The sequence below is a fragment of the Monodelphis domestica genome, chromosome 7 (genome assembly GCF_027887165.1).
Source record: "Monodelphis domestica isolate mMonDom1 chromosome 7, mMonDom1.pri, whole genome shotgun sequence".
NCBI lineage: Eukaryota > Metazoa > Chordata > Mammalia > Didelphimorphia > Didelphidae > Monodelphis > Monodelphis domestica.
In genome coordinates this window covers 262401959-262427170 of record NC_077233.1, presented here as the reverse complement: position 1 = coordinate 262427170, position 25212 = coordinate 262401959, and the positions used below count along the sequence as shown (strand labels likewise).

General features: G+C 39.2%; 1 long non-coding RNA gene across 1 annotated transcript; it reads left to right on the top strand.

Moving 5' to 3' along the window:
• The first annotated feature begins 6021 nt into the window (after window positions 1-6021).
• Window positions 6022-23203, top strand: LOC103099845 (uncharacterized). The gene is made up of 3 exons (XR_008913757.1): window positions 6022-6100; window positions 6338-6455; window positions 22046-23203. It is a non-coding gene; the product is annotated as an uncharacterized LOC103099845 (long non-coding RNA).
• The last annotated feature ends 2009 nt before the right edge of the window (window positions 23204-25212 follow it).

Sequence of the window (25212 nt, the reverse complement as noted above, 5' to 3'; positions counted from 1 at the left end):
AGCTATAGTATGAACGGGATTATTTTATCCTCCTTCAGTCTCTTAGACAAGGTATGAATTCCCTAAACAAGATATGAATTGCTCTGGGGCTTCTGGACCAACAGATCAATCAACCAATCCACAAACGTCCATTTGCAGAGAACTGTGCTAGGTGCTGGGGATACAAATAAAAAAGAACTCAGTCTCAAGAATCTTACATTCTTCTGGGGAACAATGTGGGTGTCTACATATACACACATACATCTTTATATTCACATGTGTGTTTCTGTATATTTATAACATTAATAAATACAGAGAATATACGAAGTAATTAAATATGTTTAAGAGAGAAGGCATTAGCAGAGGGAGGGATTGGAAAAGGCTTTGTGTTGAAGGTATTGCTTGAGCTGCATCTTGAAAGAAGAGGCAGAGATTCTTTGAGGCAGAGATGAGAAGGAAGTTTATCCCACACTTTAGAAACAGCCTTTGCAAAGACATCAGCTTGGGAGGTATATGTGTAAGAAACAAAGAGAAGATGAGTTTGGAGGGCAACTAAGTGGCCCAATGAGGAAGATCTGAGTTCAAATATGGCCTCAAACATTTTTTGTCTCTGTGGCCCTGGACAAGTCACTTAACTCTGCCTCAGTTTCCTAGGCTGTACAAATGAGCTGGAGAAGGAAATGGCAAATCATTTTAATATCTTTGCTAAGAAAACACCAGATGGAGTCATGAAGAATGGACAAGACTGAACAACAACAAAAGTTTGAATGTATCAAAAAGTAAAGAAGGAAGAGAAATGGACAATGAGGCTAGGAAGACCGATTGAGACCAGGTCGAGAAGAACTTTATTTTATTATTTTTTTAAATCTTATTATCTGTCTTGGTAACAATTCTAAGATAGAAAGGCAAGGGCTAGGCAAACAGCACTAAATGACTTGCCCATGATACAGCAAGGAAGTGCCTGAGATCAGATTGGAACCCAAGTCTGGTCCTCGTGCAACATCAGTGTAATCTACAATTCCTCACACTCATCCACTCCACCTATCCAAGCCATTACCAAATCTTGCCATTTGTACCTTCACCATATATCTTGAATACATCCCTTCTCTACTCACACAGCCACAAGTGTAGTTCAGACCCTCATCACCTCTCACCTGCCACTATTGGAGCAGCCTACTAATTGTTCTCTCTGTCTCAAGTCTTTTCCCACTCTGTCATCTTCCACACAGCTCCCAAAGTGATTTTCCCAAATGTAGATGTGCTCATGTTACTCCCCTACTCAATAAACTCCAGCTGCTCCCTATTACCTTCAGGATCAAACAGAAACTCTTCTGGTTTATATTTCCAAATCATCATAAACTGGGACCTTCCCACATTTTTAGTCATCTTATACTCTAGACCATATACTGGGGTGTAGACAAATTTCTCAACTGACACAGGTAGACAGAGTCCTAATGAGATCGTGGCTCTTTGAAACACAGAAGTATCGTAATTATTGTTCTTATTTGGAAAATGGGAACGAGCAAGGAGGAATTTTGGAATATTCCCACTAAAAAGAGACATTATCTTCCCATCCCTGCTGCCATAGCTACTGCCCCAGTCATTATTTTTCTAACATCTGAAAATGATTCCATTTCTTTCTTTCTTTTTTTAACCCTTAGTTTCTGTCTTAGTAACAACTCTAAAATAGAAGGGCAAGGTCTAGGCAGTTGGGGTTAAGTGATTTACTCAGGGTCATACAGCTAGGAAGTTTCTGAAGCCAAATTTGAATTAATGTCTCCCCAATTCCAGACCTGGTGCTCTATGCGTGTGCCACCTTGCTGCCCCAATGATTCCATTTTTCAAGTTTAAGTAAGAGCAGAGTGAATTAGACACTGGACCTCAAGTCAGGGAGATCCAGATTCCAGGCCCACCTCTAACACATATGCTATGTAACCACAAGTAAGTCATTTATCCTTTCCAAACCTCAGTTTCCTCATCTGTAACATGTGCTGGACTGTAGTCATATAGCAGCTAAGTGTTACAGTAGATAGAGCACTGGGTTCAGAATCAGGAAGATTCGTCTTTCTAAGTTCAAATCTGGCTTCGGACATTTACTAGCTGTGAAATCCTGAGCAAGTCACTTAACCCTCAGTTTCCTCATCTGCCAAATGAGCCAGAGAAAGAAATGGTAATCCACTCCAATATCTTTGCCAAGAAAACCCCAAATGGGATCATGAAGAGTCTGATATCATTGAAACAAATGAACTACAATGACAACATAGTCCTTCCAGCTCTAAATGGATATCTGTGATTATTATTCAGCCTCAGGAATCCTCTAGACATATTCCTGTATTTCTGGACAGTCTTTATTGGTGAGCTGAAGTCTCATTCCTCTTCGTGTTGGAATGGACGTTTGCTTTTCATTATCCTTTATTTCTCCAATAACGGCCCTGAACATTGTCTAATTCTCAAGCAAATTTAGGGAGGATTCTGAATGGCGGAGGGTAAGCTTTTCTGTTTATTCATTAGTTACAACACTATTATCACAGATCATGTGCGCAGTCATCACTCACACAGAACACACTTATCACAGTTCCTGTTTATCTAGTCTTGCACTCAGTGAAGTTGACCCCCAAATTGTCAATCCAAAGTCCCATTCTCAACCACTGGACGTCAAGAGGATTTGCTCAGATAAAATGGAGCTAATGATTTGCAGAGTGAAAAGTAGGGACAAAGAGAAATGCTAGCCCTGGTCATGCTAGTTAAATTGTCTGATTGGTGACTATATTGCCAAATATAACAAATTGATAATTAACACAAAAGAAAAAGCATTAGGACAAATTGCAGATTCCTAAAAATGTCGGATTCTTCTCTTCTATTATCAAGATCTCTTGCCTGCATTCATTCATTCTTTCACTTTACTCATTCATTCATTCACTCAGCCTCCTGGAAAATGCTTACTGGGGGGCAGCTGGGTGGCTCAATGGATTGAGATCCAGGCCAACAGATGGGAAGTCCAGGGTTCAAAAATGATCTCAGACACTTCTAAGTTAGGTGACCCTAGGCAAGTCACTTAACTCCATTGCCTAGTCCCTATGACTCTTCTACCTTGGAACTGATAGATTCTGAGAGAAGATAAAAATTAAAAAAACAACAACCTCTTGAAAAGTATATGTTGACTGAGTAGCTAGAAGGAGGCATCCCTGGCTAGAATAACTACTGGGTAATAACATGGGGCAGAAATGCCATTCGAGAATATAGGACAGTGAACTTTACCAGAAAGGGTGAGCCACGTGGCAATAGGAAATATGAGGTTGGTAATAGAATAACAATTATTGAATCATTCCTCCTTGCTCTCCCCAGAAAAATGGGAGAACTAAGGATACCTCATAATATAATATGCACTTACAAACATGATCGCCATATTGGAGCCAACATTTTAGATGTTTTTCTTTAATAATGAGAGAAGTTTTAAAGAGAAATAATTTTGATAGGAAAATGAGACAAAAAAGATAGCAAAAGATACAAGAAAAGAAAACAGTGGCTGTGTTTTATTTGGAAAATGTTATGCTTTTTTTTTTAAACCTTTACCTTCCTCCTTAGGATCAAAACTATGTATTGGTTCCAAAGCAAAAGAATGGTAAGGACTAGGCAATGGGGGAGAAGTGACTTGCTCAGGATCACACAACTAGGAAGTGTCTGAGGCCACATTTGAACCCAGGACCCTGTAAAGGGGATGCTAAAGCACACTGTAAAATGGGAGTTAGACACCTTAAGATACTGGATAGATGGTTGATTGGGTTTTAGGTAACCTAGCCAGGTTAAGGTGCCTTCCCCACAGGCAGAGTGCTAAGTCAATGATGATTGACTGGGAATTTGGCTCAACCCAGTCGAGGTAAAATCCTCTGTCCAGGATAAACCCAAAAGACGGCTTCTCCCCCTTTGATGAATCTGACTGCTTCTCAGTGAGGTATAATTAATTTGTATGAAGGAGGCAGGGGCAGGATCAGGAAGAGGATATAAGGTTTCCCCAAACTAATGAAACTAACAACACTGGCGAGCCTTGTCAGCCCTCGAGGCCAATCTGAATTTCCTCTCTAGCTAGTTTCTTTTCTGTGCTGCCTAATCCTAGGCTAAATCTATGAGAGGCCTCAGTCTCTAGGTATTAGCTGAAACAGGTGAGGGGGCAGGAATTAGGAGCTGTCTAGCTCAGGGACTACCCCTGAAGGTGAACTAAGCAGTGCAAATCTGCTCCCTCCTGGGTCTCGTTCTTCACGTGACAGGAAAGATCGCCAGACTTTGCAGATCTCCGTTTGGTAGGACATCCTTGACAGAAGAGGGTTTTCCTTCCAAGTGCTGGAGTAAGGGTCTCCGAGTTGTCTCTCTCTTCAACCTGGCGCTTCAACTCCCAGAAACCCCTTCTCTCACTCCAACATTCCCATCAGGCTCTCTCCTGTCTTCATTGCTCCACCACATTCTATGGCACTTGCTTGCAAACTCATTTCTTTTGCAAAAGACCATCTCTCACTGCCTCTCTATCCACTGAACCACCTAGCTGCCCCATCTATGCTTGGTTTTCAATTTGGGGCCTTTAAATAAATAATTCAAGTGGCTCTATTAATATTAAATTTGGAGATCTGGATTCTAAAAGTTTCTTTGTGCAGCCTAAACTCATTGTCCTCTGCAGTGGCAGACAAATTATACTTTAGAACTTCTCTGGAGAAATACATTAAAATCATAATCTGTTAAAGTGTCTTCAGGATTAATTTAAGGAGACAAGTCTGACTCTCACAAATTGTAGAGAATTTTTTAGGGATGAATTAAATAAATTTACTTAAACCAAGTTTATTGACGGTGATGATAATTTTCTGACAAAAAAAAAGGCAGCATATATAAGGATTGATGAACTGCTGGATTTCTATAGGAACCAGAAAGACCTCCATGAACTGATGTGGAGGGAAATAAAGAGAACCAGGAGAACATTATACACAATAAATGAAACATTGTGAGATAATCAAATGTGACTGGCTCTGCTGCTAAAAGCAATGCAAAGATCCAGGACAATGCTGAGGGACTTAGAAGAAAGAATGCTTTCCTGCGCTCTTTGTGGTGGCAAAAAATTGGAAAATGAGGGGATGTCCTTCAATCTGGGAATGGCTGGACACATTGTTGTATCTGTTGGTGATGGAATACTATTGTGCTCAAAGGAATAATAAAGTGGAGGAATTCCATGGAGACTGGAACAACCTCCAGGAAGTGATGCAGAGCGAAAGGAGCAGAACCAGGAAAACATTGTACACAGAGACTGATACACTGTGGCACAATCCAATGTAATGGACTGGATGGATCCTGAACAACCAGGAGGGATCTATGAGAAAGAACACTATCCACATTCAGAGGAAACACTGTGGGAGTAGAAACACTGAAGAAAAACAACAGCTTGAATACATGGGGCAAAGGGATATGGTTGGGGATGTAGACTCTAAATGAACATCCTAATGCAAACAACAACATGGAAATAGGTTCTGATCAAGGGTAGATGGAGGGGAGGGAGGGAAATAAGTGAGTATTGTAACCAAAAAAATAAATAATTAAAAAAAAAGAATGTTCTCCACATCTAGAAAAAGAACTGTGGGAGTAGAAATCTAGAAGAAAACATTTGATTTATCACTTGGTTATATGGGTATGTGATGTGGGGTTTTGGTTTTAAAAGACTACTCTATTACAAAAATGAATATAGAAATAGGATTTGAGTGATAATATATGCATAAGCCAGGAAGTGTCTGAGGCCACATTTGAAGTAAAATTCCTTTTCAACTCCAGGAGTGGGGAAGAAAGTGGGGAGGGAGACAACAGGAATCATATAACCATGGGGGGGAAATTTAAAAAGCAAAGAAATTTTTATAAAAGAGTTCATGAACAAAAAAAAAGAAAGAAAGGTGGCATAATTGTTATGGTACTTTTCAGATAGCTTGCTTAATAATTACCATGCTATGGCTAAGTAAACTTCTTGTTAACTGTTAACTGGTCTACACATGTCTCATTTCATTCTGATCCTAACACCACATTGGCCCAAGTCATTCCTGGTCTACAACAACTTGGATTTTGTCTCTTAGGAGCTAAATTTGGGTCCAAAAAGGTAGACTGTCATATTACTTGACTGCTTCCTCAGGCATTGACTAAATTCATTGTATTGAATTTATTTATTCATTTATTATTTGCTATATAACTATGCCAATCCTGAACCCTGCCCCCCCAAATTCTCTCAAAACATCCTAACATTCCTCTCTCTCTTAATTAATCCCATTGCTATTCTCTCAGCCACCCAAACTCTAAAATTTTAATTTATTTTGAATCCTTTGCTTTGCTTTCCAAGGTTGGAGGGGACCTTGTGAGTTTCAAAAGACTGGATATCTTGGGTTCTTTTTGTCCAGAGCTGAATGGAGATGAGGAGAATTTCTTCATCAAAGGAGATGGCAAGAGGAAGACCAAAGGTAGTTTGGACTACTCAGAAGTGAGATAAAATAGATCATGCCTATTTGGGGGTCCCCAAATTGATTTAATTTCTGATGAGGTTTAAGTGTCAGTCTTCTAAGAGATTATAATAGTTTTAATATGTTACTGAATCTGGATTTGCCTTTCTGTCAATGCATATTGTGAAGCTTACTCCTTGTATGACCTCCTGTGGACTCAGTTTCCTCACCTGTTAAATGAAGATTTAAAACTAGCTAGCCTCTGAAGTACTTTCCAACTCAAGATCTATGATCTTATTATTCTAATCAAGTCCTTTTTTCTCTTTTATCACTTTTGTGTGTAGGAAATGAATATGTATCTCATATCTAATTCGTATTGTACACTGAGTACCTATCTACTTCTAAATCTCATCCCCAGGGCTCCAGGATTAAGGGGAGAGAAGGAAGTAATTAGCCAAAGAATGTGAGAAAAGCGAGTCTTGCTCCTCCTACAAAGGTGAAGGTGCCCCAGATTGAACCTAAATTGAATTATACTTCTGGGTCCAAAGCAAAAGCCCCATTGGGGAGAGGACGTGGGCACTATGCATCAGCCCCTTGGACCCAGATGCAGGTTTTTCAATGTTAGATTTGCATTTCCCATAGAAATTATACATACAGTTGGCATTTAATAAATGTTTGTTGAATGTAATTTAATTATCACAGAACCCATGACTTCATCTAGTCCATCTCCTACCTGACTAAGCATAAACTCGACAACAACTTAATTTGCCAATAATTCTCCCGCTCTCATTCAAGGACCACCAGTGGTGAGGCACCCACTACCTTCCAGAACAGCCATTGTACTCTTAGATAATCTTAATGGTGGTAAGATTTTTCTTACATAGACTTTGAAACTTCTCTGTCTTCTCTAGTTCTATTTTCTGAAGTCAAGAAGAGCCAACAAAATTCTTCTTCTGTATATTGTTTTCAATCCCCTGAAACCCCATCATGTATTTATGAAATTGATTTTTGACATTTAAGTAGAGAACTTTACATTTATCTATATTAAAATTTACCTTTCTAAGTCTAGTCCCTCATTCTAGCCTGTAAAGAGTATATTTTGGCTCCAGAGGCTATCTCCAAGCTTGTCAGCTATCTCTCCAAGTTTCCCATTGTTTGCAAATGGGCATGCCATCTATACATCTATATATCCATATCACTGGTAGATAAAAATGTTGACCATCACCCAGCCAAGGACAAATCCCAGAGGAACTCCACTAAGAGATAGATGTCCCTCCAAGATGGCATCAATCCTTCACAGTAGCTTGTATGTTTATCAAAGAATCTACTCAAGAAATATGGTGTAACTATATACCTTGTAGAGTTAAAAAGAAGACCCTGGAGAATGTATTTTTGTGCTCAAAGAATGGTTGGGAAAAGTGTCGTTAGTCACTTTCTCAGTATCACTAATAATATCAATAATAGCACATGCTTACTGAATTCTACCCTGGGTCCTAGCTGTTGAACTCAGAAAATAGTTATTCAGAAAGTCAAGATATCACATCATTAAAAGGAGGGGAATTCTATTTAGGGAAAATAAATGTGAGTAAGAATTGATGAAGAGATCTCAGTGACAGAAGTTCCCTCTGAAGGAATCCTTCTCAGATACATTCCTTGACCTAAAGAGTCTTGTTCTCCATGTAAAATATGTAAAAATCAGGAAGGCATCTGATTTCTTGGCCCATCTTGCAACATACAATAAGCCCTATACTATTGTGAGGCCAGAGCTGGGTCATTTCTCTCATGTCTCTCTCTTTTTCTAAAAAGATTTATCTTTTTTTCTTTCCTCTTTTTCTTCCTCAAAAAGCTTGCTTGGGACAGAAAGAGGGTATACATACTATCAATTACTCCAAATAATATTAATAATTATATTTGCAATAACACCCTCAGAGAAATAACTTCTTCCCTAAACCCAGATAGAATGAAGCAAGAGATGAAAATCAAGGAGCTACCAGAATCTGAAGTCAGAAAAGCTGAGGATTCTGCAGTCACTGAAAATCTACACTGAACACAAGTGCCAAGACCTAATACAGAAACATATGGCTGCAATAAGCAGTAGTGTCTGAAATTATTTTGAAATTTAAATAGCCTATTTAGATTTGAATTTCAAAAAGCTGGTGAGTATAATAAGCTAAGAAGAGCTTCTCCTCTCCTCAACTACATAGCCCTAGACTAGACAGATATTCGAGGTTTGGGAGATAGACATAATTCTAGCTTGATAGTTTTCTTGGAAACTAGAAAAAAGAATGGTCAGGCTCAGTAGTGATTCTAGGTTCCCTTCTCCCCCACCAATCCCCAATTAGCATGTTAGCAATATGGGCAGCACTCTTGGCTTTCCTTTTCTTAGAAACTGGTCAGGTCATATCAGTTGATACTACCAATAAGTGACATCTAGACATTTAGGTATTCTATGTGGCAACCATACTTCTCTTACAAATATAAGACCATAGATGACATCTATTAATGCTACCCATGAGTGGAATCTAGACATTTAGAGACCCCATGTGATAACCATGTTTTCCTTACAAATATAAGCTTCTTGACGGTAAGAAGTATTCGGGACCTGTCCCAGTTTGTAGCATAGTGCCTTGAAAATCATAAGCAAATATTGAGTAAATATTTGTTTAATTATTAAATTGAATGCTCTAAAAAAAAAAACAACCAAAAAGGAACTCATTCCACATCTAAGATTCAGTGATTTGATTCACCAGGTAATTGGAGTCTCAATCAGCAGTCCTCTTTGGCATAGATTGAAAAAACTCTTCAATGCTCTGGACATTCAGAAGTGGGTTTATCTGATGGGTGGTAGAAACTCCTGTTTGTATAATTTCACCATCATCAAGGTCTTCAGCTCTGGTAAACAGAATACTCTGCCCAACATGGAGTTCATATGCTGACTTAAAGACCTAGCCAGAAAATCATAACATCAGGGACTTCAGAGGCCAGTTATTCCTACCCACCCCCTTTATTTTGCAGACGAGGAAAATTAGGCCTGGGAAGACTAAGGCACTAACCCAAAGCAACAAGCAAGTGGTTTCTTTTCTCCTAAATACTGCCACTTTTGTGGTCAGTCCTAACCCTATGAAATCTCTCTCTCTCTGCCTCCCTCTCTCTCTGTCTATCTGTTTCTCCCTTTCCCTCTTTCCTTCTCTCTCTCTCTCTCTCTCTCTCTCTCTCTCTCTCTCTCAATCTCTCTCTCTCTCTCTCTCTCTCTCTCTCTCTCTCTCTCTCTCTCTCTCTCCCTCTCTCTCTCTGTCTGTTTGTCTGTCTGTCTGTCTCTGTCTCTGTCTCTCTTCCTCCCCTCGGCTCTCTTCATCTGTGTGTGTGTGTGTGTGTGTGTGTGTGTGTGTGTGTGTGTCCTTCGTTACTCAAGCATAATCTCTGACAATGCAAATAAACCAGAGACAGAAATTGGGCTCGTGATTCACACACACACACACACACACACACACACACACACACACACACACACACACACACACACGTCTTCCTCACCATCCTCTGCTTTATTTCAAAGGAAGATGAATTCAATGCTCCTAGGGAGACTCTCCAGCAGCCCCCAGCCCAACACCATAGATTACTTTAATTGGCACGGGACAGCTTGAGACAGTGCAGGCAAGCTGGCTGCACGAGCTCAGCCTCTAAGCCCTAGCCCCAGAGTCACCAAGCCTCTAGTGAGCCGAGCAGCACCCAGGGCTGCCCTATTCCTAGGGGCTGGGAGATGGACTGATCAAAAGAGGGGGAGGAGACCACACTGTCCGGTGTTTGGAGCCTACTACAAAATGTTTTCTTCCTGTTCCCTTCTCAGGCTCCTCCTTGAAAACAATTCTGCTGCCCCTGTTGCTACCGCTGCATCTGTGGTGGTGAAAGTGCCATTTGTTTCCACGTTCCACCCCCATGCTTACACTGCCCCAATGCTGAATTATTCATTGGGTCTTTGTCACAAACAGCAGGGATGCTAAGAACCACAGGACTGGGGAGCAGGGCGTTCTTACAGGGGAATTGCCGAAAGGAAATGCAGCCTGGAGGGAGGGGGGAGGAAGGAAAGGCAAAGTGTACATCAATACTGTACATACCAAGCCATCCCGTTAATTTGATTATGGCTTCCCCCATCCCACCCCTCACCATCCCCCTGTAGTCTAAGCTTCATCCTGAAGAAAAGAGGCGGCTGTCTCTTTTAAGAGAGAACAATTGCAACGCTGCTCCTTGGAACATAATTGCTCAAAGATTTTGGCTGTTACCAACTAATTACTAAATCCCAGTTATGCCTTGAGAGGGATTAAACAAACAGCGATGGTAAAAATCCCCAGTAGAAACAATACATTCCCCTCACCCCCTGCAGGAAACCTTAGAAATCTGACTAAAGTAATCTTATAATAATAGTCTACCAGCCTAAACACATACTGTTTATTTGCACTCCAGTGATCACAGACTTTCATCTGGTTAATAGACTTCGGAATGTCATAAAAATCTGAAACAATAGGGCCAGCTTTTTGATCCATATGCAACATCTCTGGCAGGTGGATGGTGGGAAAGAGAAGCACCACTGTGCTTTCTGTTAAGCTGAGATGCCAGGATATTACCAAGGCCAAGGTCGATAACTGACCGATTTAGCAGAAGATCAAATCACAGAGTGGTAGAAGTTGGCATGGTTCCATGAGCCTCATTGCAGTGTGGCTGGTACCAACCATCTACCCTTGGCCAAGTTAAAGGCTTCATCCAACCTCACACTCTCCTTCTGGAAAATGGGGATAATTAGATACAATTTGATTCTTCCATTCTGTCACCCATAGCCCAAGAGAGCCCAATCTCACAAGGAGCTCTGGTAGTTCACCCCAGCTAGGTTCAATTCTTGGGGAACTTGACAGAAGAAAAGGGCAGTTTTGTCTGGTTTAGAAAGGACTGATAGAACCCTTCCTAGAAAAGTTACTCAATATGTAAAGTAAATGAGTGAGTGTATAGAATAGCTCTTTGTTTCTTCTGCCACAAAAGAAAAACTTAAAAAGCAAAAGACTCATAAGCAATCATGAACAGGCACTTAAAACCATCAAATAATAACCAATCATACCTAATATACTTGACATGGGCACTGTACCCCCAGAAGCTCAGGCAAATTATTATCAGGGAAATTCCTTTGCTCCCTTACATCCTTGTGATTCTTAGCCTAAAACATCTAATGACCCCTATAGGACCCTGAGATGATTGTCCTCCTTTGATCCTCCTTTAGATTTAAGATGGGCAGAGAGATGCACCTCCAGGCTACACCTTGATCCTATCAGGCTACATCTCAGACAACAGGGTAAGACATTAGGGTCCGAAAGTCAGAGGTTGTATCCTCTGATTCCTGTGTCCCACACCCCCCCATGCCTTCATTGGGTTTGGGAAATTCCTTGGGCAGCCCCCTGAAAGGCACCCCATGAGGGGCATTAGTAACCCAAGTATTTTTTGGAAGAGCACCATTTAAGTTATATTGTGGAGTCATTTGGTTTGAGTTATCATTTTCTCAATATCTATTCCTATAGTCATCATTCCTAAAGTTGTGGTTTCCATTGTCATAATTATAGTTATTTCTATAATTATCACTTCTGTAGTTGTTATTAAACTGCATATTCCTTCCAATAATCTTGATATAAGCTCTACACTCTACCATTTTGTGGCCCTTCTTCTCACAGAAGTGGCAGGTACTGGATTGATAATTAAATTTCTGGAGAGGGGCAAGTGTCATTGGTTGATTATCATGCCCACTTTCTGTTTTAGCCATCTTATCTTTTAAACATCTCAATTCTTTCTTCATTTCCTCCATGACATCATTATTTTCTTCCTCCTTTTCTTTGTTTCCCTTTAAAACATATATAGCTGTTTTTCGCAATTCTTCAAGGTCCATCTCTGGCCATCTTGGACAATGTGTTCTAAAATAATCCCTAATCACTTTGCAAGAGTTTTGACAAAGATCCTTCTAACTTGTCTTAAGATATTCTCTTTAAATAGGTCAAAATCCAGGTATCTACCCCCAAACTCGATTATTCTATCCATGAATCTAGAGGGTGTTTCTTCCTCATTTTGCTTAATTTTTTCAAATTCCATCCACTTATCTGTCTGCACATTCTCTCATTGCCATTAGGATGGCCTGTCTACAATGGTATAGTTGTAGATAATCCTCAGGGTTGTTATAGTTCCATTCGGGATCCTGAGATGGCCAATGTGCTGCATTATGCCCCGGGGTTTTGTTGACATGAGTAATTATTTTATTTTTCTCACATTCAGTTAAAAAAGCCTGTAGCAAGTTTTCAACATCTTTGTAAGATTCATTATACTGAAAAAATATGTCTCCCATCTTTTTTGTTACTAGAAAGGGATCTTGATCATATGTGCGGATATTTCATGTAAATTCATTTATTTCTTGGGGAGTAAATGGTATCTTGTGTCTTAAAGTCACCACATCCCCATTCCGTCCTATTTCAGGTACTTCTCTCAGAGGAAACAGGCCTCTAGTTGAATTTTGTACCTGTGGGTCAGTTCCACTAGGACGAGTTTCTCTAGGAGGACAAGATCTCCTTTGGGCTGGAATTTGGTTTTGTGTAGGAGAAGGAACATGAGAAACTGGGATTGCAGGGGAAGGGTTTGGGAGATTAAATTCAGCCAAAATTTGCAGACCACAAGAGGAGCAGTCTGTTAGCTGAGCTGTAGGGAAGGTGTTTTCCATCTCTATTTCGGGGAAGGAAATTTCCTCATTCAAAGGTTCAGAAACAGGTCTGTTTCTGGTAGAGTGGATGTTTGCCAATTGATCCTGTAAGAAACATTTTAAATCTTCTAATTGGGCTTGCATTTTATCCTCATTTTTTTTTTATTTTAGCATCTCTAAACACAGTATTGAGGAGTACAAAAATGACATTACCTATTAATATAAAAAATTGGAGGTATGCTATGTTCCTCAATGTTGCTAATTCTTCAACTGCCATATAAATGTCAAAGAATGTAGTATTCATTTTTTAATATATATTTTGTAATTATTTTTCTAATGGTCTTCACAAAACACGTGGGGAGCAGGACAAAGCCAAAACGTTTTACAAGTTTTTTTCCACTCCTAATCTAGGCAGTTGTTCCTTAAGGGAAAGGAGATTTAGAAACAGCTCTCCCAGCTAGGACCTTAGGGCCCTGTTGCTAAGATTTAAACAGATGTGTTCTATCTAATTTAAGGAGAGAGGGAGAAAAGAAAAAAAAAGAAAATTAAATCCAAATTTACTTACCTCTATAGCTGATCAAAATAAGCTATTAAAAAAAGATAATCACAATAGAAAAAAGGTTTAGGAAAGTTAAGAAGATTTGAGGGTATTTCGTCACAACCGATGTGGTCAGCCAAAACTGTAAAGAGTGAAATTAGTTTCTCTACTAAAAAGTATTATATTTTTATGAGGTTTATTAAAGATTATTAGAAATCAAAGATAAAGAAATACAAAATAAGAAAAGCATGTGCCTAGGGCACATTAGCCCATTCACAACCTACTCACTACATCTTGTTGCAATCTCTGAGTAGAGGAAGAGAGAGAAGTAGGCATTACAGACAGTTTAAATATAAAGTTTGATCTCACCCAGGTGGGGATCTCAGGTGAGATTATAGGGAATTCTGGGAAATACCAAGGACTTCTGGGGATTGAAGTCTGGGGTTCAAATTTCTATTTTTACACTGTCTGTTCCCTAAAACTAAGGAATCTTTATGAGGGTCATTCCCTATGTCTCCAGGCAGACCCCAGTCAGATGACCACCCCACTCCACCGAATGCCTGAGTGGCTACCACTCTAAGTCACTTCCACACCATGACATAGCATTTGTTGTGAAGAGCATAAAATCTCCAGAACTGATGTCGTCTGGTGGACAGCTTTTCCATCCATGCTGTCCTCCCAGGGTGATAGCCTTTCCATACATGCTGTCCTCCCAAGGAGCAGCCTTCCATCTTGCTGTTCCACCTGTACCATCCTCCTAGCCATTCTCAACATTACTCTCTAAATTAATAAATTTCTCTTTTTATTTTTAAGCTAAATTTTGGAGTCTTGCATTCTTGCAAAAGGTATCCTTCCTGAACCCCAGGGGTGCACCTCTTCACCCCCACAACATAATAGATATTTCATGCTCACCTTGAATCTATACCAAGTAACTCCCAATGCATAGATATTCTAACCATCCATGTATGGCTGTTTAATTCCTTCAAGTTCCAGATTATTCATTTAATGGTCATCTATTCCAGAAAGCAATGTAACTTGTAAGAAATAGTTCCTGCTGGGCAGTTGACACCAACTCAGGAAATCCCAACCTCTCAAACTCATGAAGTTTATATTAAAAAGTAACAAATGAAAAAGTCCACAGGCTTTGTGAACTCTCTTCATTCCTCCTGGAACTGCTGATGGGTATGTGGGAAAAGTCAGTGTTTGAGCCAGTACCATTCTCTCAGGAAAAAAAAACGTCAGGTTCCCCAAGGATTGAACCTAGCTGGTATGAGTTGCCAAAGCTCCTTGTGGGATTGCGCTCCCTTGGGCTATGGGTGACAGATTTAATGGAAGAATCAAATTGTATCTTACTAATTATCTCCATTTTCCAGATGGAGAGTGTGAGGTTGGATAAAGCCCTTAACTTGGCCAAGGGTAGATGGTTGGTACACACTGCAGTGAGGCTCATGGAACCATGCCAACTTCTTCTACCACTCTGTGATTTGATCTTCTGCTAAATCGGTCAGTTATCAACCTTGGCCTTGGTAATATCCTGGCATCTCAGCTTAAACTGTGCCCTGGAGTTCTTAAGTTTATGTGTACTCCACTCCGGAAATGTCTATTTCTCAGGACTGGTGTTTGGTGTCTTAGGCTCAGGAGAAGAAACACAAAACAGAAGAAGCTACAGGAGATTGCAGGCACAGTCTCAGGCTTAACTTACATGTTCTCACTGCTACTCAGGATGGGGCAGATGTGAGCTGTAGCCCTGGTGGAGAGGAAATTCCCTCTCTCTCCTTTATTGGAAATCTAAAGGAGAGTTGATGCTAACTCCAAGAGGGTTAGACCAAGAGAGTGGAGAACAAAAAGCAGGAGTCAGGGTAGAGGTAGAGACTTTCTGTTTCCTATTCTCATAGCCTACTGAAGAATCAGCTTTTCCTGCCTCAGATGCTAATTATACTCAACACAGCTCTCAAGTCATGGGGGCCAGAGAAGAGTTGCTACACCATCTCATCAAAGTGAAGTCTGTCAATCATCAGAAGACCCAAGGACATGTCTCCATAGCACCATGGCTCCATTCTAAGAGATCATCCACACTACAAGTCATTCAACTAACACTTAGTAAATATCTACTCATCTAGAGGTAGCCAGATGGCACAGTGGATACAGCATCAGACCTGGAATCAAGGAGACCTAAATTCAAATCTGGTCTTAAATGCTTATTAACAGTGTGGCCCTGAGCATGTCACTTAACCTCTGTTTACCTCAGTTTCCTCATTTACAAAATGATGATAATAATAACACCCATCTTTTGTTTAGGGGTTCAAATGAGAAAATTGTAAAGTACTTAAGAGTGTCTAGCACAAATGTAGAAGTTTTTGGGGGGTTTTTTAAACCCTTACCTTCCTTCTTAGAATTAATACTAAATATTGGTTCCAAAGCAGAAGAGCAGTAAGGACTAGGCAATGGGTCATACAACAAGGATGTGCCCGAGATCAGATATGAACCCAGGACCTCTCATCTCAAATTTGCCTTGGAATCAATACTTAGTATAGAAATCAATTTATCTAATTATATGCCAAAAACTGATAACTTAAGTGATATAGATAAATACTAAAAAAATATAAAATACCAAAATTAACAGAAGATAGAGAATAAATATAATGCAATTTGGGAAAAAATTAAACAAATTATAAAGGAACTCCCAAAGGGAAAAAATCTAAGCCCTTATGAATATATAGGTGAATTCTATTAAAAATTTAAGGAACGATATTACATGAATTATTTGAAAAAAATCATAAAGAAGGAATCCTATCCAACTCTTTCTATGAGGCAGTTCTGATCTTCATGTCTAATATTAGGAGGGATAAGGCAGAGAAACAAAACTATAGAACAGAGGCTCTGTGAATATCAGTGCAAAATATTGAATTAAGGGATAGCAAAAAGTATAAAACAACAAATTTTAAATAGTTTTTATTTCAATTTTTAAAAAAAGTATTTTTCCATGTTTCCATGATTCATGTTCTCTCCCTCTCCTCTTCCCTCCCCCCTCCAATAGCTAACAAGCAATTCCACTGGCTCCTACAAATGTTATCACTTGATATTTATTTCCATATTATTCATTTTTGCAATACAGCAATCTTTTAAAACCGAAACCCCAAATAATATACCAATATAAACAAATGATGTCACATGTTTTTCTTCTGCATTTCTACTCCCACAGTTCTTTCTCTCAATATAGATAGCATTTTTTCATAAGCTCTTCAGGACTATTCTGGATTATTGCATTGCTACTAGTAGTAAAGCCCATTACATTGGATTATTCCACAATGTTCACTTTCTGTGTACAATATTCTCCTGGTTCTGCTCATTTCACTCTGCATCAGTTCATGGAAGTTCTTCCAGTTCATATAGAATTCCTCCAATTCATCATTACTTTCAGCACAATAGTATTCCATCATCAACATATACCACAATTTGTTCAGCCATTCCCTAATTGATGGGTATCCCTTCATTTACCAATTTTTTTGCCACCACAAAGAGCTCAACTATAAATATTTTTGTACAATCCTTTCTTATTATCTCTCTGGGGTACAAACCCAGCAGTGGTATTGCCAGATCAAAGGGCATGCATTCTTTTAAAGCCTTTTGATCATAGTTCCAAATTGCCCTTCAGAATGGTTGGATCAATTCACAACTCCACCAGCAATGAATTAGTGTCATAATTTTGCCACATCCCCTCCACTATTTATTATTATCCTTTACTATCATATTGACCAGTCTGATAGGTGTGAGGTGGTATCTCCGAGTTGTTTTGATTTGAATTTCTCTAATCAGGAGGGACTTAGAACACTTTTTCATGTGCTTATTGATAGTTTTGATTTTCTTGTCTGAAAACTGTCTATTCATGCCCCTTGAGCATTTGTCAACTGTGAAATGATTTGATTTCTTGTACATTTCACATGCTCATTTAGAAGTCTTTTAGGTCTGGTTTCTCTGACAGTATATTCAACACTGTATTTTCCTTTTTCTTTCTTTTTGTTGAATTTGCCCAAAAAGGAGAGGGGATATTAAAATTGCTTGTCCATGTCTTCCTGCATTCAGTTAATTTTTCCTTTGTAAATCTAGATACAAAGGTATTTAGAGAATATGTTTAATATTGATTGGCTTGTTGTCTGGCTCCTGTCTTTTCAAAAAAGTCTGGGTGAAGCAAAGATGTCTGTTGTTACCAACATTAATAGCTAATAGCTAGCATTTTCATAGTTCTTTAAGTTTTGCAAAGAGCTTTACATATGTTATTTTATTTAATGATTATAACAACCCTATGAGTTCATTGCTATTTTGTTTTTGTCTCCATTTTACAAACTGGGGAAATGAGGTTGTAAGAAGTTAAGTGATTTGTTCAAGTCACATAGCTAGTAAATATTTGAGAATTTCAACATGTCATTTTTGCTCCATGGCCAACATTCCATCTACCACAACACCTAACTGTGCTTTTTAAAAATATGTAGTCCTAGAAACCCATATATTGCAATTAAAAAAGAAAAAAGAATTAAGGGAATAAACATAACAAGAAGAAACAAAAAAATTTTTTTGCAAACAATATGATGGGCTACTTAGAGAATCATAAATATTCAACTAAAAAAGTACATTGAAACAATGACTTCAGTAAAGTAGTAACATATACAATAAATCCACCCCAAGAATCAGCATTTCTTTATATTACCAACAATACCCAGGAGGAAGAGAGAGAAAAATAATTTCCAGTCAAAATAACTACAGTGTACTTAAAATAATTGAAAGTCTACCTATCAACACACATCCAAAAATTATATGAACTTAACTAGAATACATTCTTTATAGAAATAAAGAAAAATAATTGGAACGATATTAATTGTTAATGTCCCAACTATATCAATATAATAAAATTATAATACTACCTAAATAAATTGACAGTTTCAATTTAGTTCAATTCCAATCAGATGATCAAAGGGTGCTTAATAGAATTAGAAAAAAGCACAATAAGTAAATTCATCTGATGAAATAAAAGGTCAAGAAACTGAGGGAAAACAATGGGTGGGGAAAAATGTGAAGGATAGGGGCCTAGACAGATCTCAAACTATGCTACAAAGAAATAATCATTGAAACTATTTGGTGTTGGATAAAAAAAATAGATGTTGATTAGTGGAAGAGATTAGGTAAATAATATAGTTGTTATCCTTCCTACTTGAAAAGGACTAAAATGGCATCACTATACTGGGGTCAATGTACAGTGTGTCTGACTGGATAATCAGATCAATATGAGCTAGGAAGATGCTACTACAAGTTGGTACAAATAACTAGTATAAACATTTGGGATGGAGATATCTCTAAATTTGTGTATCTCATGTTTCTTTTGAGCTACTGCAATTCTGCTTTGCTCATAGAGCATGGCTCTTTTTTGATGTGGTCAGGTCATGATCATGTCTCATAATACAGCTACCAGACTTCTTCAGAGAGACCTTTAGAGTGTCCTCCCATCACTTCTTCTGACCTCCACATAAGTGCATGAACACACCATGGTGTTTGGTAAACTCAAAGACACTAACTACTGGAATCAAGACATTATTCCACAGAAACTGCTAGGGAAGGTGGAAAAAAGTCTGGAAGAAATTAGATTTAGACCACTATCTCTCACCAGACGCCATTATAAACTCCCTTTATAAGATTTATCTGTAATTGATTTTGGGAAGGAATCTAAACCTCCAGAGTTCCTTGGGAAGGAACCCAAACCCAGTAGTTCCAAAAGTAAAAGGGATGATAAATGGCTGATCTCTTTTTATTCATCCAACCAATGGGCAACCTTAGATGTTATGCTCTATTTTCTTTCTATATCTTGAAATTGAAATAGAAAAAGTAAACTGAGAAAACTATTTCTTATTGAAATAGAGAATGTAAACTGAGGGGAAAGTGTTTCTTCTTACAATGACTGCTGTCCTCTGGTTTTGACTAGAGAGAACTGCTAAGGGAACCTGAAGCTGTTTATTTGTAATGGAGGTAGGAATGAGAAATGCTGAGGGATGCTAGTACAGGGATGCTGCCACATAGGGGAACTGCTCTGGGGAATGCTTTGGGGTTTTCCTACTGATTTCTACTGATGACTAATTGATCAGTATATTTCCTAACCTCCTCCCCTCTTTACTCCCTCCCTTCTCCAACCCTCTCCTTCCTGCTTCCCTCACCTCCCAGTTCTTCTTGGAAGCCTTTGCCTTCTACTCTCCCCCCTTGAGTAAACTATAAAGATACTCTTTTCTTTTCCTTTTCAAGTCAAGGGGTTTATTGGGATAACAGGATAGGAAACTGAGGTAAGAGGGATGAGGATGTCCCTAATCTAAAATGAGGAAGAATTTGAAGGTTTGAGAAAGTAGTCCAGTCACAAACTGTGACTCTAAGATAGTTAAAGAAATGGAGGACAACAGCTGTTTAAAATCTTCTTTCTTCTTCACAAAATCAGCAAGGTCACCCAGCTTAATTTCTGAAGCCCCCCAATTGTCCTTCAGTCTGAGACAACTCCACAAGAGAGGGAAACGAAGTCCAAAGTTTCTCAGTTTAACCCCAGAGAGAAACAAAGTTCAAAATCTCTCCTTCAGCCTGGCTTTCCTCCAACTCTTGATCAGTCAAATCTCAGAGAGAACAGAGGTTTCCCCTTCATCAGAGAACCCCAAAACCAAGTCAGTCCCACAAGGTTCTTTCAGTCAGGTTCAACCTCCAGAGAGAGTGACTCCAAGTCCCCTCCCTCTGGTCAGCTCAACTGCCAAGTCCTGGGAACATTTTGTTTGGAACCTTCTTCTTGATTGACAGGCGTTGGTTCTTGCATCTTGGCTTACAAGTCCTCTCTCTCTCTCCATGTCTCTACCTCAAAGTAAAGGTACATCAGCTATATTGTAAGTGAGGTTTTCTTTTGGGTCATATGAAATTAAGGAGAGGATTAGATCCTCAATGGAAAAATGAGACATAAATTGTGTCCTTCCTTAAATTTCTACAAGGGAACATCCTTGTTTAAATTCAGGATAGGTGTGATGTATGGGTTGAATTTGAGATGGATTTTTGAAATAAATACTAGCAGTTGGAGTAGTAGAGGATATATGGGCTTCATAGGAGGACCAGGTATTCCCTCTTGGCCACCCCTCATCTTCATGAAGGCATCACTCCTCAATCACAACTCTTTCCATCATGTAGGAACCATGGCTCCACCTTAAAGGCAGTGGGGATCCATTAAGCCTTTGGGGCAGAACCATAGGATCAAAGGTGCTTGAGGCAACTGACCTCAGAAAAGAGTTACACCAGTTCTCTCTTTTCCCATCATGGGTTCTTTTAGGGTCATGAGGTACCTAGATTAATTGGTCAAAATTCACATCGTCGATCTCTGCTCTGAAGGGAAGTTATAAAATAGTGTTATGTAGTAAATGATTGGCCGACCCCTGCCCAGGCTAGTTGGGGAATATTATGGCCAATCCCTGCTGGAGCTACTTGGAACCACAGAATGTTCAGTTCAAAGTCCAGGAACTGCAGGGTCCCTGAGAATGTCAATGTCGCCCATGTCTCATGTCTGTCCAACATCACCCACCCATGATATCTGCCTATGTTGTGTCTGTCTTCCCCCAAAATCATTGACTACAGAATAATATTGTTGTACCCAACTGTGACTGCCTTAACCTATATAAATCCCACTCTGATTGGAACCCTTTGATTGGGCTCCCCTAGTGCTGCTAGTAATAAAGACTTCCCCTTGCCTAAATTGCATTGTCTCTGTGTGCTCCTTGGGGTGGTCATCCACTCAGACCCTAACAATAGGAATCAATAATGTCCTTCAGTCTAGTTATAAGTTCCCCTATTTTGTCACAGAATACCTCCCGACTTTAACCATGTCTATCAATCTCTCTCTCCCACTCTCTCAAAAGCATTTAACCCCAAAGGGACCACAAACAGTAAGCAAACTTGAAAAACTGGTTTCTTTACCAGCTCTTGATGGGTCAGCTAGTTGGTACAATGGACAGAGCATCATCAGGCCAGGAATTCTGGGGACCTGGATTGGACCTGGCCTCAGATACTTCCTGGCAGTGTGATTCTGGCTGTATCACTTGATCCTGTTTGCCCAGCCCTTGCCCTTTTGTCTTAGAGTTGTAAACTAAAACATAAGGTAAGGGTTTTTTAAAAATCCAAGAACAAAACAAACAAGTAGCCTCTTAAAGAACATAGATTTGGAAAAAGCTTATCTCTCTTGAGAAAATCAGATGATCTGGGAGGTGGTAGCGAACAAAGACAGCAATCATTCAATCTCTGTACTGATATTACAGCATTATCTTCTCCATTTTCTCTTTACTTCCACTGCAGATGGCTCATGGTGACCACTTGGACGTGGAGACTTAGCTGACAGGGCAGCTGGCTCCTTCCACAGGAATGCGGAGAGGAAGGGCATCTCTTCAGTCACAGTCTCAGAGATCCCAGGTCATCTTCAATGTTTCTGCTACATATGAAAAGAAATCTTTTACGTTTTAAAAGTCTAAAGCAGGGGTTATTTACCTCTGGGTAACCTGATGAAGTCTACTGATCTCTTCTCAGAACAATAAAATAAAATATATAGATTGACAGATTAAATTTAGTTATCAAAACATTTTCTAACCCAGTTGATGGCCCCCAACAAGAATCCCTGCCCTAGACTGAACCTGAGCCTATCCCCTCTAACCTAGATCATTCCCACTATTCTCCCTGATTCAAGTTTCTCCCCATTCCATTCCATCCTCGTAAGAAAGTGATTTTTCTAAAGTGTAGGTCTAAACCATGTCTCTTCTCAGTCCCCTGCACTCCCATCAATGAATTGCCATGGCTCCTTATTTTCTCCAGGACCAAAAACTTGTCTGTTTAGCTTTGAAAGCTCTTCATAACCTAGTTCCTTCTTACTTTTCCAGGCTTCTTACACTTTCTTCCCCTGTATACACTCTACAATCCAGGCAAAATGATCTTCTTTCTGTTTCTATCCATTAATCAATAATCAATACACTGCCAAAGAGATAAAAAGGGGGGAAAGAATCTACTTATACAAAAATATTTATAGCAGCTCTTTTTGTAGCAGCAAAGAACTGGAAACTGAGGAGATGTCCATCAGTTGTGAAATGGCTAAACAAATTGTAGCATATGTTGGTGATGGAATATTATTGTGCTATAAAAAATGATGAGCAGGATGATTTCAGAAAAAGCTGAAAAGACCTGCAGAAACTGATGCAGAGCAAAATAAGCAGAACCAGGAGAACAGCAATATTGTACAATTATCAAATGTGAAAACGTGGCTGCTCTCAGTCGTGCAATGATCTAGAACAACCCTGAAAGACTTATGATGAGGAATGCTATCTATCTCCAGAGAAAAACTGTTGGAGTCCTTTTTCACATCAGTGTATTTATGATTTTATTGGGGGGGGTTAATTATGTAAGAGTATGTTCTGACAACAATGACCAATATGGAAATGTGTTTTGCATAATAATAAAAAAATTTTAATAGTCAATACACATTTTTAAGCACCTACTATGTACTGTGCTAAATGCTGAAGATACCATAAAAGCAAAAGATTGGCCCTGACTCATTCACAATCTAATAAGATACCCCCCTTGCCCTTTCATGTCTTTGCCCTGATTGCCCCCTTGCCTGGAATGCTCTGCCCCCACCCCTCCACTTCTTAGTTTTCCCTGCCTTCCTTCAAGATTCAGCTCAAAGCCAGCTAGATGGTGGCTCAGTGGCTAGAGAGCCAGACCTAGAGAAGGTAGTAATAACAGTTAATAAAAGTTTGTTGGGGCCTCTAGGTAGCACAGTGGATAGAGCACCAGCCCTGGAGTCAGGAGGACCTGGATTTAAATCTGGTCTCATACATTTTCTAACTATGTGACCCTGGGCAAGTCACTTAATCTCAATTGCCAACCTCTGCTGTTCTTCCTCCCACCCCCAATTCTTCTGTCTTAGAACTGATACTGGAAGATAAGAGTTTAAAAAAATAAAAAAGTACTTGTTGATTTCTTTAGTAAGGATAGCTTCTTCACTACTCTCCCTGGCAAATGATGAAAACTCTCTTTTTACCTCTTACTTTTCTCAATGGGATTAAATCTCTCATCTCATGATGTTCGTTTCATGGCTGAGCATTGTCATCTCAACTCTTCTTGTGTACATATGAGGAAATTGAGGTCCCTGTTATACGGGTAGCTAATGACAAAGGTAGGATTGGAACCCTAAGACTCACACTCCAAATCCAGAACACTTTCCACCTCATCATGTTATGAGGGCAGAGAAAGGCTTAAACCAATCAATCAATCAAGACACTTTTATTAAAACCCAACTATGTGCCAGGCACTAGGGATTCAGACACACAAAAATGAAATAATCCCTCCTCCCAAGGGGCTGGAAATAGTTTATGGATAAAATCCACAGACTAATATCATGATCTGCAAGATTGAAGATAGAGTCACGACTCATGATTGCTTGAGAAAGTATTCCACCCAACCCAACCGCAGAAGACTGCGCCATGTTGTCTCGGAAAGAAGAAAGTGAGTCCCAACACGTTATCAATGCAAACAGATCGTACATGGTCCATAGCACAAACCAGGTGCTCTGTGGACTCATGTAAAAGTTTGGGGATATAAGTACAAGTGTCACTCAGGCTGTGGTTTCAGTATTAGCCCTGTATGTGGTTAAACTTTCAAACCTCAAACATTTCAAAGGAAGCTTTGTTAAGGGAACAGCAGTTTTGGGGCAGGGAGGCCCTTTATTGCCAGGAAAGCTGTTGCACAAGATTCGAAGCCAGGTGAGACTGGGCAGGCAAACCTCCATTTAACTTTATGGTAACAACAATTCAGACTGATAGACTATTTTGCAGTTCATGAAGTGTTTTATATAGATTTGATTCTAAAGCAAATGGGTGACACCTAAGAAGTGCATAATAAATCATATTTTTTCCTAGCTGTGTGACCCTGGACAAATCACTTAACCCCAAAGCCTAGTTCTTAGCACTCTTATGCTTTACAATCAACACTTAATATCAATTCTAAAACAGAAACTAAGGGTTTTTTAAAAATCAAATAAATTATATATTTTTTCATTCCATCAAACTACCTTGGAAAGTAAATGGTGCAAATGTCATTAATTCCATTTTACAGGAGGGGAAACCAAGACTCAGAAAGAACAAATGGCTTGCTTTCAAGTTCACATAAGTAAAAACTAGTAGCAAAACCTAGGTGTTTTTACTCCAAATCCACTGCACTACCAATAAACTCATAAAATAAGTTTTATAAAATGAAGATTTCGGCTCCATTCCTATTAGGTATTCAATTATTTCCATTCTGCAAATGAAGAAACTGCTGTTCAAAAAACTTAAATGACTTGTCCTGGGTCAAAGAGCAAGTTCTTTCTACCATAATATTCTATCTCTGGGTCTGTTTCCCCAGAAGGTCAGGGGAAAAGGAAAAGAACCTACATATTCTAAAATGTTTATAACAACTCTCTTTGTAGCATCAAAGAA